Raw genomic sequence first — 13,042 nt, forward strand, 5'->3', positions numbered from 1 at the left:
CTCCGGGTTTTCCCGGCAACCTGGAGGGGCCGGTGTGAGGTGGGGCCCGGAGGGGGCGGGGCGGCCCTGACGCGGCCTCTGTCTTAACCGCACAGATTACAGCTGGTCCGGCCTTCCCAGCCGTGACTGGCTTCGCGGGGGTGGTCCCGCAAGGCGGCTTTTTTGCTTTTGGTATGGAAGTCTGTAGAGTCTTAGGTCCGCCCTCTCTTAATAAACGATCGATCGGGAATGAATCGCAAGTGTCGCAGCTCTTAGGTTTGGTAGGGGAGAGAATCCTTGGGTAGCTCGCAAAGCTCGAGCCCCAGAGCCCGGACCCCAGCTGGCCGAGTTTGCGTTCTGTTCGGACCAGCTGCAGCTCTCCAACTCTCCCGCTGTGCCCCAAATGGCACACCGCCTCTGATCGTAAAACTTGGCTCCCGTCTGGCCGTCATAAACGACCCTCTAAAAATGTGCAAGCGGGGCTTTTCTGGTCGTTGGGGCAAACGCTCGCCTCCCGAGCTTCCAGTTACTTGAAAGTAAAATAAAAGGGCCCAAACTCCAGGTGCCCCTTGGTGCATAGCCCCGTCCGGGTCCCCCTAGGTCCCGGGATGTGTCCCCCGCGGACCCCGCCTACCCGCCCCGCCCTCCCGGCCGCGGAGAACACCCGGAGGAGCGGATTCGCGTCGCGCGGGAAGCCGGGCCGGTTCGGGCAGCGGACTGGGCATGCTCCGCAGCCCGGGAGGCTCTCGGTGGCAAGTCGGAAGCGTTCGCACCGGGGAGGCAGCTGCCGGGGCAGCGGCGGCGGCGGCGGCGGCGGCGGCGGCGGCGGGCAGGACGGGAGTGGGAAGGGTTGGCCAGGGAAGGCTGCTCTCCGCTGGCGCCCGGCGAGCCGCGCAGAGAGCTCGATCCGGTTACGAAGCCTTGACGCTGCCCTGCCCCGGATTTCATTCCGCGGCGGGGGGCTCGGCGAGCGGAATTCCGGCGGCTGCCGCGACTCCCGTGCAAGTGAGTCGTGGGGCCGGGGGAGAAAGCCGATCTCGAGGGGGCCGATCGGACATAGGACACGAGCCTCACGGGCCTGGACTGACGCCGGGGAGCGGAGTGCGGGCAGCCGGGAGGCGAGGGGGCGTGAGCGCAGCCCGCGCGGTGTCGCGCGCGTACCTGGCGGGCAGTCCCCCCGCCCCGCCGCTTCAGGGGGGTAGGCGCAGGGGCGGTCTGGCGGCCGAAATCAGGGCTTGGAGGGGGCAGGCCGTCCGCGGGGCTCCCTGATCAAGTTGGGGTGAGATGGCGGAGGCGTCGGTGGGCACCTTTTCAGAGGTGCTGCGTGCGGGCTGGAAGGCTGCCTAGAGTAAGACTGGGGCGAGCGCACTGTGGCGGGGCCAAAGAACCGGGAGACGAATCGCCTTCAAGCACTAGCCCGGCCGGGATCCGAAGACCCGTAGGGACCGACCCCAAATCACGGCCCCACCCCCACGTCCCGAGCGGTGGCGTGACAGTTGGTACCTCGGTGCCAGATGGCAGCCGGCCAGGCGCCCAGGGTTTCGGGATCCCCCTTTCCCCTCAATAACAGTGCTTGGTAGGACCCCTTTCCCTAAGGAGCAAGCTCCCTTCCCCAGAATGCAAATGAGTCTCCAGGTAAGGAGAGGCTCTGAGATCCCTCGGGGCTGCTCCTGCCGGATGAGGGTGTTTAGAGGTAAGGCCCGGAGGAGGCATGGGCGCAGCCAGGAACTGGACAGTCTCCCCAGGACGCGGCTCTCTCCGTGAGTGAGGGGTCCCCTCGATTCCGAGGCGACTTGTCAAGGGCAGAGCTGCGGTAGAAGCGGCTGTGTGTCTCCCCCACCCTATTAACCCAGACTGGGGTTTGAAGCTTCTGGTGGGCCGAGTAAGTGTCCTGGTCCAGCTAACGGATTCAGCCCGGCACGTTCTGATTAACGCTTGTTTCCTTCTTGGGGAACACGAGTAAATATCAGGACAAGGGTTGCCATGACCTCAAGGAGTGATAAGCATCCATGCAGGTGCTTCTCAGATTTTTCTTTTCACCTTCAAACAGTACAGACTTAAGCGGTACATGCTTTGAAACCAAGAGTGAAGACTGTTTTCTGAAAGGGAAGTTTATTTCCTGTTATGGGGCCTGCCTCTCTTGACATTTATCTTCCTGGACCTTTAAAGCTGTTTGGACAGGTTATTTTGCTTTCAGATTTGGGGGAGGGTGTGTGTGTGTTTCTGATTGGCTGCCCGGATGTAGAAGTGTTAAGTGTCTGTCTTGGTGTGCTGTGAATTCCCCCACGCTTCCTGGTACTGGGGGTTGAACATTCAGGGGGGCTGAGTGGGCAGAAAGAGAGGAATGGGACTGGTGACGTACCAACGGGATGGGAGTTGTCTAGGGCCGTCCAGAGGTAACGGGCTGGCGGCTGTTTTGGCCTGTGCAGAAGGGTGTTTCTTTGGTCGGGGTGTAAGATATCCACAGAAGAAGCCAGGCGGGGGATGGGTCCCTGTCTGGTCAGTGCTCCAAGGGAAGCCCAGGGATGTTTGGTGATTCAGCAGGTGGCAGCCTTCCAGCTCTGAAGCCATGCCTCGGCCACGCAAGCCATCAGCAGCAGCAGCAGCAGCAGCAGCGGCAGCAGCAGCAGCAGCTTGTGCCTGTTGTTGGAGGCTCCAGCTTTGAGGGAACCTCCAAGAGCTAGCTGCCTTCTGACTGTAGCAACTCACTTGCCTTATCTTGCATTCTATTTAGGTTGGAGGCCCTGGTCTTTTGGATTTCTTCACTGCTTCTCTTAAACTATGTAGCACGGTTGTTTAGTCTCTCCAGCTCTGGGACCTGCTGGATAGCAGGAGGTGGCAGCTGCCACCATGTACAGTTTAAATAGTTAGTTATTTTGCAGAAAATGCTAGCAATATGTAAAGCAGAGAAAGTCTTTTCCTTTTATTTCTGCGTCAGAGATTACAAATTTACATTTTTAATAAAATAGTCAGATGTGTCTCTGCAATTATTTAGTGAGCTATTTCAAATACAAGAAAGCATTTCTTTAAAAAAATTAATTCAAGGGATGGATTAAACTGACATTAAGGGACACAGTTATTAAAAAATCTCTCATTCATTGGCAGCTCCCTAGCATCTTCACAGTGCCTAACTGGTAGACTCGGTAAATGTTTATTTAGCTGAAATTTAAAAATGTTTTTGTCACAGAAGATTGTCAGTAAGTTTTGACACTTAGATAACCTTGTATGTTTTCATAAGCCAGAATTGCCTGTGTTGACCATAAATATTAGATTTTAGCTGAAAAACTCAACCCTTTTACTTTTCCCCCCCTTGTTAAGTCTCTTAATTTCCAAATTGTGGCAGATCCTGCCCTTCAGCTGGAAAATCATGTGTATGCTTTTATGACATATCTTATGAAAATCTAAAGGATTCCTATATATAGCTGTCATACATTTTTTAAAACCTGTTTTAAAAATTTTTTTTTATAAAAGGGCACCTGCTGCATAGCAAATATATTTTATTTCCAAAACTTAATTTTATATGAAGCATTTCAGGAAAACTCTAGAATTCCCAAAACTTTACCATTCAATGAAAAGTGCTGGTGTAGAAAAGACAAAATAATGTTTTGGGAATTAAAAATTCTGGAATGTTTGCATAGGGGGATAATCTCCCCAGTGTTTGGGGATGCATGAGTTTGGCCTGCATTTTACCTTAGCTATTCTGCTTCTTCCTCCAGTTGTTGAGCTGTTTCTTCTTCCCTTAAAGACATGTTTTCCTGGCATGGGCTTGCTTATTTAAAGCTGCTGCTAGAAGGATCTGTTGCATTTTCTTACATACATTTAATCAATGGGAATTTTTCTTTTCTGACTGTCCCATACACTTTCCCGCCGTTTGAAGGCCCTTGGAAAAAGCTGTGGCCAGTGTGCATTTGTGGGGACATGACAGATTATTTTTTTGGATGGTAGCTACAGCCACAGCAGTCTCTTCTGGAAGACCTGTTCTGGCATGCCTGGTCTGAAGAATTTTGGAATTTCTGATAAAGGCTCTTGGTCAGGAATATAAAGGGTAATTTATCATGTATCACCTACCAAGAATTTTGGCTGTAAAGTGTATAACTGTAATCAGCTATGTAATCACCACAGGACCATATTTCAGATCAGCCTGTTTGGATGGGGGAGTTGGGAAGCAGTGTTGGATGTGGGGATGGAAGAGTGAAGAAAGGGGAAGGGCTCGTGGGGACTGGAAGGTGGCGTGGTTTTGTAACTGTGACTTCTGGTTTCAATAAAATGCAATTGAATGGCTGATCGACTGGGGCTCAGTGTCCACTCAAGTGCTCTGCTTCCCTCCCCAGTCCTCTTAACGTCCACAAATAAACACACTTATGAGGTGTGATCAAACAATATGGTGAATGTTTAAATAAAAATTATTACAGTAAAAGACACATTGCCATCGATCCCCCCTCAGAACACTCCCCCTCACTTCAAACACACTTATCCCATCATTCCTGCCACTTTCTGCAGCTGTTCTGGAAGTCCTCTTTTGTGAGTGTCTTTAGTTGAGCTGTTGTGGCTGCCTCGATGTCCTGAATCATTTTGACTTTGGGGAAGAGCCGAGCCGTAAGTCACACATTGCAAGATCTGGTGAATAAGGTGGATGAGGACACACTCATCCATGTTTTTATTTGACAGAAATTGCCATATACCAGAAGCGATGTGTGACACAGAGCATTGTCATGATGGAGGATGATTTACAGCACACTTTAAAACACACCATCTCTCAACCATAGCTCACACCCAACTGACGGCACCTAACAAGCTGAAACTTGTCACACACTGTTACTAAGGTTCAGCGTGCAGCTTTCCATCTTGAAGATTCCTGCCTTTCCATTGCATGGTACTCTGCAGCAGCATTCACTGTATTTTTTGATTACAATGGAAAGAACATAGACACACAGATTCCCACAAAAATACTAAAAAGACGCAGACACAGACACAGACGTGGACACACAGCCCCCTTTGCTAAAAGCCGAGAACCCCAGCTTCTTTTTAAATACTAGTATGTCAAAGAGGGAAAATTCAGAGTTCAGTAGCAGGTTGGATTCTGGGGGTTTGAAATCACCCCAAGCTTGTATTTAAGAAAGATCCTTCCTCCCTCCCCTCCCCAACCTTTTCCTTTGCCTGCAAACCTGCTTGGGCTTTACCTGAAGTAGCCATTGTATGCAGTAGAGTGGACATTTAGAGATAGCTTTAGTAGTTTTTAGCTTTTAGACTTCTGGTACTGGGGATTAAGTTAACATTACTTAGTTTTTGGCACAAAATCCGCTCCTTGTACAATGCTTCTTTCTTGTTTTATTTTTTTCTCCTTTTTTCCCCACTCTCATTCCCTTCTCTGCCAGAGGAGCCTCCTCTGCTGTATTGGATGTGTTCTTTGGTGTGTCTGTATCCATGTAAAAGATGTCACGTTATTTTGTGCATGTTTTCAGTTTACATAAGTGGTACTGTGCTGTAGCTTTCATTCAGTTTCCTTTTCATTCAACATTAAAACATTTTATTATGGAAATTTTCGGATATTCATAAAAGTCGAAAGACTTTCATTCAATATTTTATTTGTGAGATCCATGTTAGTATAGATTTATCTAGTGCATTGCTGTGACTGCTGCTTTGTACGGCTGGCCTGCTGTGCACCCACTACTTGTACTCTCCCCTTTCTCTAGCGATGGACATTTAGCTCACCTCCATTCCTGCTGCTATGAGCAGAGCTGTGATGAATGTCCTGTAGCATTCTCTTAATTTGTGTGAGAATTATGTGTGGGGTAGTGGTTCTCACAGCGGTCCATACTTGGCAGCCCCATCGGTATCACCTGGGAGCTGTTAGAAATGCAGATTCTCAGGCCCCGACCTAGACCTCCCCAATCAGAAACCCCGGGGGCAGACCACATCAATTTGTGTTTTAACATGGGCAACCTGGAAATTCTGAATCATGGGAAAGTTTGAGAACCACTGCTCTAAGGATATACACCCGGAATGGCTGCGTAAAAGAGAACAATGTACCAGTTTTTACTAAACACTACCAAGTTACTCTCCAGCGTTGCCGATTGGGTTGACACTCTCACATCAGCGCGTGAGGGTTCCTGATTCCCTCCTGATTCCTGATTCCCTCGCTAGGGTTGGTATTAAACATCTTTCTAATTTTACCAATATTTGATGGCTATAAAGTGGCATCTCACTTTTTAAATGTGAGTTTATTAGTGAATTTGAGCATCTTTTAATATATTTGTTGGGTATCACAGTATCTTTGCCCAGCTTTAGTCTGTTTTTCTAATGTATTGATTTGCAGATGTTTCTTGCATACTTTCTATACTAATCTCATTCGGCCATCTGTCAACTTTGTCAATGGTAACTTTCAGGAGTTTTCAGTTTTGACATAGCCCAAGTCCATTACTTTTTGCCTTATGTTGCACTTTAGGAGTCTTAAGATGTTCTTCCTTACTCCAAGATTACAAAGATACTCTATATTTTGTTCTAACAGCTTTCTAGTTATCTTTCACCATGAAGACTTTCATCTCTTTGAGGATTTTCATATATAACATAAAGGAATCTAGCTTTATTTTTTCCTTTCCATTTTGTGAGCCAATTTTCCCCAAATTGTCTATTAAATGTGTTCTTTTTCTTATATATATATTGGGCAGCATTCTTTATGTTACATCAGGTTCCCACATGTGCACTCTGAGTCTATTTCTTCAGTTTTATTAAGAATTATAATTTACGTATGGTAAACGACATCCATTTAAAATATACAATTTGGTGAATTTTGACAGCTGTACATACCTATGAAACCACTGCAACCAAGATACACAGTGTTTTCATCACCCCCAAACTTCCCGTGGGCCCCTCTGCCTTCCATCCTTTCCTTTGTCCCCGCGCTCAGGTAACCACTGATCTGTTTTCTGCCACTATAGATTAGTTTGCATTTTCTATAATTTTATATAAATGAAACCATCCAGTGTGGTACTTTTTTGTGTCTGATTCCTTTCGTTCAACATACAGACTTTTTGAATCTTTTTTTAAATTGTGGTAAAATAGACATAACATATATTTATCATGCAATCATTTTAAATGTGCAATTCAGCCACATTAAGTCCATTCCCATTGTTGTCCAACCATCACCACTGTCAAGCTCCGGAACTTTCCCCCCACCCCAGACTGAAACTGTCCACATCAAACTCAGTGATTTTGAGATTCTTCATGGGGGTCTGTTTTTGAATTCTCTGTTCTGCTCCAGTCATCTGTCTGTTTCTATGCCAAAATATTTTTTTTTATTATAGCTCTGCTGTGTGTCTTATATGGCAGGGTGAGCCCCTCATTTGCTTTTCTTTTTCAGATCTTAGTTCTTTGTGGATCTCTGTTCTTTCATGTACATTTTGGAATGCTTGTCACGTTCTCAAAAAAGTCCTGGAAATGTGATTGGCATTGCGCTGACTGTGTAGGCTAATATCAGAGTCCTATCTATGAACATGGTTATCATCCCATCTTTTAAAAATGACTTTTAATAGAGTTTAAAATTGTCTCTCTCATGGTAACAGTTTTTACAAAGTTACTTTGAGGAGAATTTGAGTCTGGGCTTCTTAGTCTGAACCTTAGAGGTAGGCAGAGTGGGGGCTTTGGGGACAGATCTTGTTTCAATCTTGGTTCTCTGTTCACTATCCTTGAGTGAATGAGGCAAGTTATTCACCTTTTATAGCCCTGGTCCTTCCTCACTCAAATGGGATACCAAGAGCGTCCCCTGGGAGGCTGCTGAGGGGTTTCAAGGAGATAATGTAGGAGAGTCAGGTAGTATAGATCTTGAAATAGAGCTCCTGTTCAGTGAATGTTGGTGTAATAATACCTGAGTGCTGGCTTTAAATAGCATAAACTTCATACTTTTGTTCTGCTTCTTAGGGATTGATAACTAAGAAGTGTGAGAAAAGCAAAGTGAATAAGCCAACCAATTAACCGTGTAACACTCTCTGCGTCTACATATGCAAGCCTATGCTTCTATCTAGTTCTGTGGGGCTTCACAAAGTATGGATAATTCCAAAGAATTTTACAGTCCAGTGGGGAAGAAAAGGCTAATATACAAGGAACAATTAGAGAAGTTTATGTGACAGATGGTATATAATTAGGGGTTAAGTGGTGCAATGTCAGGGGAGTTGTAAGAAAGAGAGAAATGCTCCTCTGTGAGAGATTTGGCTTGACTTGGGTAGAATTAGATTAGGGGGAGTGGAGGGGATGATGGAGAAACAAGTATAATTAGCATTTCTGCCAGGGGTTTGGGGGCCTAGTGTTAAACCCCGTGTCAGTGGATTTTGTGCCTAAATTTAAGTGCCTTAAAAATCATTGCTTTGGGATCAGTAATAACAAATGGCTAGTAGATGCTTAGATAACTACCGTGTTTCCCCGAAAATAAGACCGGGTCTTATATTAATTTTTGCTCCAAAAGATGCATTAGGGCTTATGTTCAGGGGATGTCATCCTGAAAAGTCATGCTAGGGCTTATTTTCCTGTTAGGTCTTATTTTTTGGGAAACACGGTAGTAGGTCTCTGTCATATAGTAAAGTAGGTAAGAACACTGACTCTGGAGCTGGAGTGCTGGGATTCAGATCTAGGCCTTACCATTTAGGAGCTGTGGGACCATACACAAATTCTGTAAACCTTCTGTGCCTTAATTCCCTAACCCTCGTGGGTAGGTGTAGTAACAGCAGGTCCCTACAGGGTTGTGGTGAGGACTACCTAAATTAACATTTGTCGGACACTTAGTTCCTGGCACAAGGGAATCACAATATAATGTTAGCTTTTCTTATGACTGCTGTTGTTACTATTCATTGTGTTTCTCCTGCATCTCCTTCGGCCTTATGCCCCAGAGTTGGATGGCTTTTGTTCCGAGAGACCTGTTGGAGGCACAGTCCTGTGGAGTGGGCTTTCTTTGCACCTTGCGGGGCCTGTGGTGGGCGCTCACATTGTAGACTAAACACGCACATGCTTGACAGACACAGGACCAGGTGCCATCTCTGTCAGTCCTGGGTGTCCTCAGTGGATAGAAGAGGTCAGGTGGTGAGCATGCAGGAAGCAAGTTTTATTTTGCTCTATTCCTGGTTCTGAATCGACCTTTTGACAATGATGTAGTAAACCAAGGGGATTCACATTTGTTGAAGGCTACTTGCATGCCAGACGGTGTCTAAGCTCTTGACCCTTGCGACAGTCTTAGGAGATGGGTATTATTATTATTATCCCCTGTTTTAGAGCCGAGGAGAGTGGGGCACAAGTGATTTGCCCAGCATAGTAGAAGGAGTGCCCTGAAGGAGAGTAGTGTTTGGGACCTTTGCCAGTTGGCAAAAATGACCAGAGTAGGTGCTGTTGGTGGGAGCCATCATCATTACATAAAGAGTTGTGAAACAGGGTAGCCAGCAGGGCATTCCCACGACCTTGGAGGTTTATCAGCCTACACAGACGGTTCTCAAATTTCACAAATTTCAGCGTGTATCAGAATCACATGGTGGCCCCTTGAAATGGCCCACCCCACCAGACTTTCTGAGGCGAGTAGCTTGGGGTGGGGCCTGGCAGTGTACTCATCTAACATGTTCCCAGACGCTGCTGATGCTGCTGGTCTTGAGAGCACTCTTGGAGAACCGCGGCCATAGCGATGCATTCGTGAGGAGCCGGTGGTTCCTACTTCTGGTTACAGTCAGGTAAGATGATGTCAGACTCAGAAATGTAAAATACTTTCACCTCATGAAATAAAAACTGAACTCACACGGCCCTGTTTATCAGGGCCAGCAGAGGAATGTCTGAGCTAGTGCAGAGTAGAAATTTGCTTTCCATCCCTCCCATTGTTTCTGACTTGGCCACGATGGGTAATAACCCAGGGTGGAGAGAAAATTTGGCAATGCAAGTCCAAACTCACTAGAAGCATGAAGTGCCATCTAATGCATTTCGTCTTAGGAAGATGCCCTGATTTGTTTTCATTTTGTTTATTTTCTATCCTCCCCACCCCCTGTCACAAGACACAAAAAAACTTTGTGTTCACCATTTATCCCTTATTTAGGCACAGAGAAATTACAAGTGTATGAAGATAGCCTGACAGTGGAGAGGTAGAAGATAATCTTATTTGACTGGGTTAATTGTAGTAGAAAACTGTATGTTTGCAGGAAGGCACTTAAAAAAAGAAAAGAAAAAAGGTAAAACAGACACCATGTGCCTAAGCTTAGTACAAGGCCTACACATCGGAACCCCTCAAGAGTGAATTGCTGTCATTACAGCAAAAGTTTTCTGTTTCGCCGTTGAGGTTGCATTTTCCCCATCTGAACAATGTGACACAAAACTGTGGAATGAGAAATTTTTAGAGTTGAAAGATTTTGTGGGAAATTGGGACTTAGAATTCACTCAGAGGACAACATACAAATAAGTTGGATTTGGGAAGAAACTTTGGTGCAGATTTCCCTGTGCTAGTTGTCGGGATTCTCCTGTGACCCTGGCAACCAGGAACAGCTCGTTTCCTTGGTCAGAGGATGTGGAGAGGCAAGAGGGGATGGGAGGATTGCGAAGGAAAGACGGGGGAGGCCAAAGAGGCCTGTTCACATATGTGAGCGGCCTCGAGGCTGGCCTTTCTAGAACCCGAGGTTTACAACGGCAGGAAACGTGCTAAGGGGCTGCTGTGGGCTAGACCCCCTGTTAAGCCTTGAGATACAGGTATGAGTGAAATGGAGTCTAGGTCCTTGAAGGCTTAGCCGGGCAGACAGGCACGTTCACAGGTAAATGCCATCACCGTGTAGTGAGTGCAGCTACACATGAAGCCCCCGGGGGCAGGGGTGGGCTGGATAGAGAAGTTTACCTGCTGCAGGTTCCCTATGTAACAGAACACGTGAGAAGGTAACTGGTACCATAGGTTAGTGTAGAGGAAACTGGAAGTGGGTTTTTTTTGTTTGTTTCTTTTTGCGGTTTCCAGTTTTAGTGAGAGAACTCTGACAACAGAGAGGAGACTAGGAAAATGCCTGCTCCAAGTGGTCAGCCAGCAGAGGAGAATAGGGAACTGGAACTTCAGAACCACTTAGGAAGTCATAGGGAACACTTGACAGCTTACTTTTTTTGTCTTTAAAAAATGTGGCTAAATTTTAGCTATCTCCTAGGAATGCAAAACCTGGAAGTTTAATGTCTTTCTATATTTAAGGTAAATCAGCCCTTTAAAGAAAGACTTTATTAAAAACAAAGTTTTATTTTATTGCCCCTCAACTTTGGCAAAGTGCGAAATTCCACTTTCAATTTTGTTTTCAGTGGTTTGCTTTTCTCATTTTCTTTATCCTCCATTTTCCTTCTCTTTTTTCTCTCTCTTTTTCCCTTCCCTCTTCCTTCCTTAATACCTTTACAAACAACGTGTAAGCTAAGTCATATGTGCCAAGCTATGACCTTGGCATACTTGGGCCTTTGCTTCCTTATCTGTAAATGGAGAGTTTGGATTAGTTAATCCCTAGCCATCTGGTCTCCAGACTCGTAAGTCCTGTGATTTGGGGACACATCATCAGTCGTTTATTATCCCGTTTATAAAAAAGAATATTTCAGAACTGCCATTCCCAATCCTATTTAGTTGCGTGTCCAAACCACTTTGTAGAAACTACAATAAGTAGTAGATTCTTCACTGTTTGTATTTCCAGGTGGTGATTGATTCCCCTCCTGGCAAGATACTGTGTTTTCCGGAAAATAAGACCTAGCCGGACCGTTAGCTCTAATGCACCTTTTGGAGCAAAAATTTACATAAAACCTGGTGTTATTTTACTATAAGACCGGGTTAATATAATATAATATAATATAATATAATATAATATAATATAATATAATATAATATAATATAATATCAGACCATGTCTTATATTAATTTTTGCTCCGAAAGACGCATTAGAGCTGATGGTCTGGCTAGGTCCTATTTTCGTGTAAAATGTGGACTATTTAGTCTTTTAAAAGTTTCGTGCAAGCACACTATGTGAATCCATGACGGACATTTTAACTAAAGTTATATGAGGACAAATTACAAGGGATGTGATGATTACTCTCAGGTTACGGAATGGGGGCTGTGCAGCCAAGCTGGGAGAGTGGGTGATACTCAAGTTGGAAGGGAGCTTCCATTTGGGGGATAGAAGAAAAAGGCCCTGGGGCAGGGTGGCAGAGAACAGATCTCAGAACACTGTCCCCTAAGGGCATGGGGAGGGCGGCTAAAGGCGATGCCCCCCTCACTGTGGTAGCAGAGGCCGGAGAAGTCAGGAAGGGGAGAGAAACAGCCTCGGACGGGAAGGGAAGGGAAGTGCTTCGCCGAGAACTTTTTACCTTCCTGACACACACAGGCTGCCAATTGAGGGCAGATGTCTGAAAAGGGGGTGGGGGTGCAGATGTGCGTGAGGCCCAAAGAGAAGAGCAGTGTATTCCTCCTGGGGAAACTCAGAGGGGGCGGCTGCTGAAGCTGCTCAGATAGGCGGAGGAGGACAGCGGCCACGCCTCGCGTGCATGCGGAAAAGCCACGGGACCGAACGGGTGTCGGAAAAGAAACACCTCGCGTGGGACAATCCATGGCCTTCCTCCCGAGTCAGGCTGCCCTGGTCATCTGAGCTGGAGGGAGGGCAAGTGGGGACAGGTGTGACTGCTCTTTTGGAGCACTGGCGTTCTCTCATGTGAAAGGGGAACAACAACCACTCTGTCACAGCGTCGTCAGTCGGAAGCCCTTGGCAGATGCCTGCGGTAGTACAGGGCAGCATTCCCAGTTGTTGAGGCGACCTTGGAAAGTGGCAGCAGCGTGTGACCCAGAGATTCTTCGCCCGAGTTGGAGGGACTGCTGGTTCCCTCTCTGCTCACTCGGGCATGTTGACCACTCACTTGCCTCGATGGCCATGAGTGAGACTTAGCCTGAGTGCAGTGGGACTGTCCATCTGTACCCAGCTCTGTGGCTGTGTGTTGTTGAGATTTTCACCATGTGGACTGTGGTCGCTCCTTTTGTGTTTCTGCCTGATATTATCCTGGAGCCTGTCCCTGTTCCCCCTGGCTATTCATTCTCCTCACCCTTAGA

General features: G+C 46.6%; 1 protein-coding gene across 3 annotated transcripts in view; it reads left to right on the forward strand.

The window, feature by feature from the left end:
• The first annotated feature begins 728 nt into the window (after positions 1–728).
• SGMS1 (sphingomyelin synthase 1) overlaps positions 729–13,042 on the forward strand; it is a 254,168-nt gene continuing 241,854 nt past the window's right edge. For 2 of the 3 annotated variants that reach the window (XM_033130231.1, XM_033130232.1), the window contains exon 1: positions 730–984. The gene's annotated coding sequence lies outside the window, so the exon portion shown is untranslated. Of the gene's footprint in view, positions 985–13,042 lie in introns of all 3 variants that reach the window. The other variant, XM_033130235.1, reaches the window with a different exon arrangement.

The sequence above is a fragment of the Rhinolophus ferrumequinum genome, chromosome 16 (assembly GCF_004115265.2).
Source record: "Rhinolophus ferrumequinum isolate MPI-CBG mRhiFer1 chromosome 16, mRhiFer1_v1.p, whole genome shotgun sequence".
Lineage (NCBI taxonomy): Eukaryota > Metazoa > Chordata > Mammalia > Chiroptera > Rhinolophidae > Rhinolophus > Rhinolophus ferrumequinum.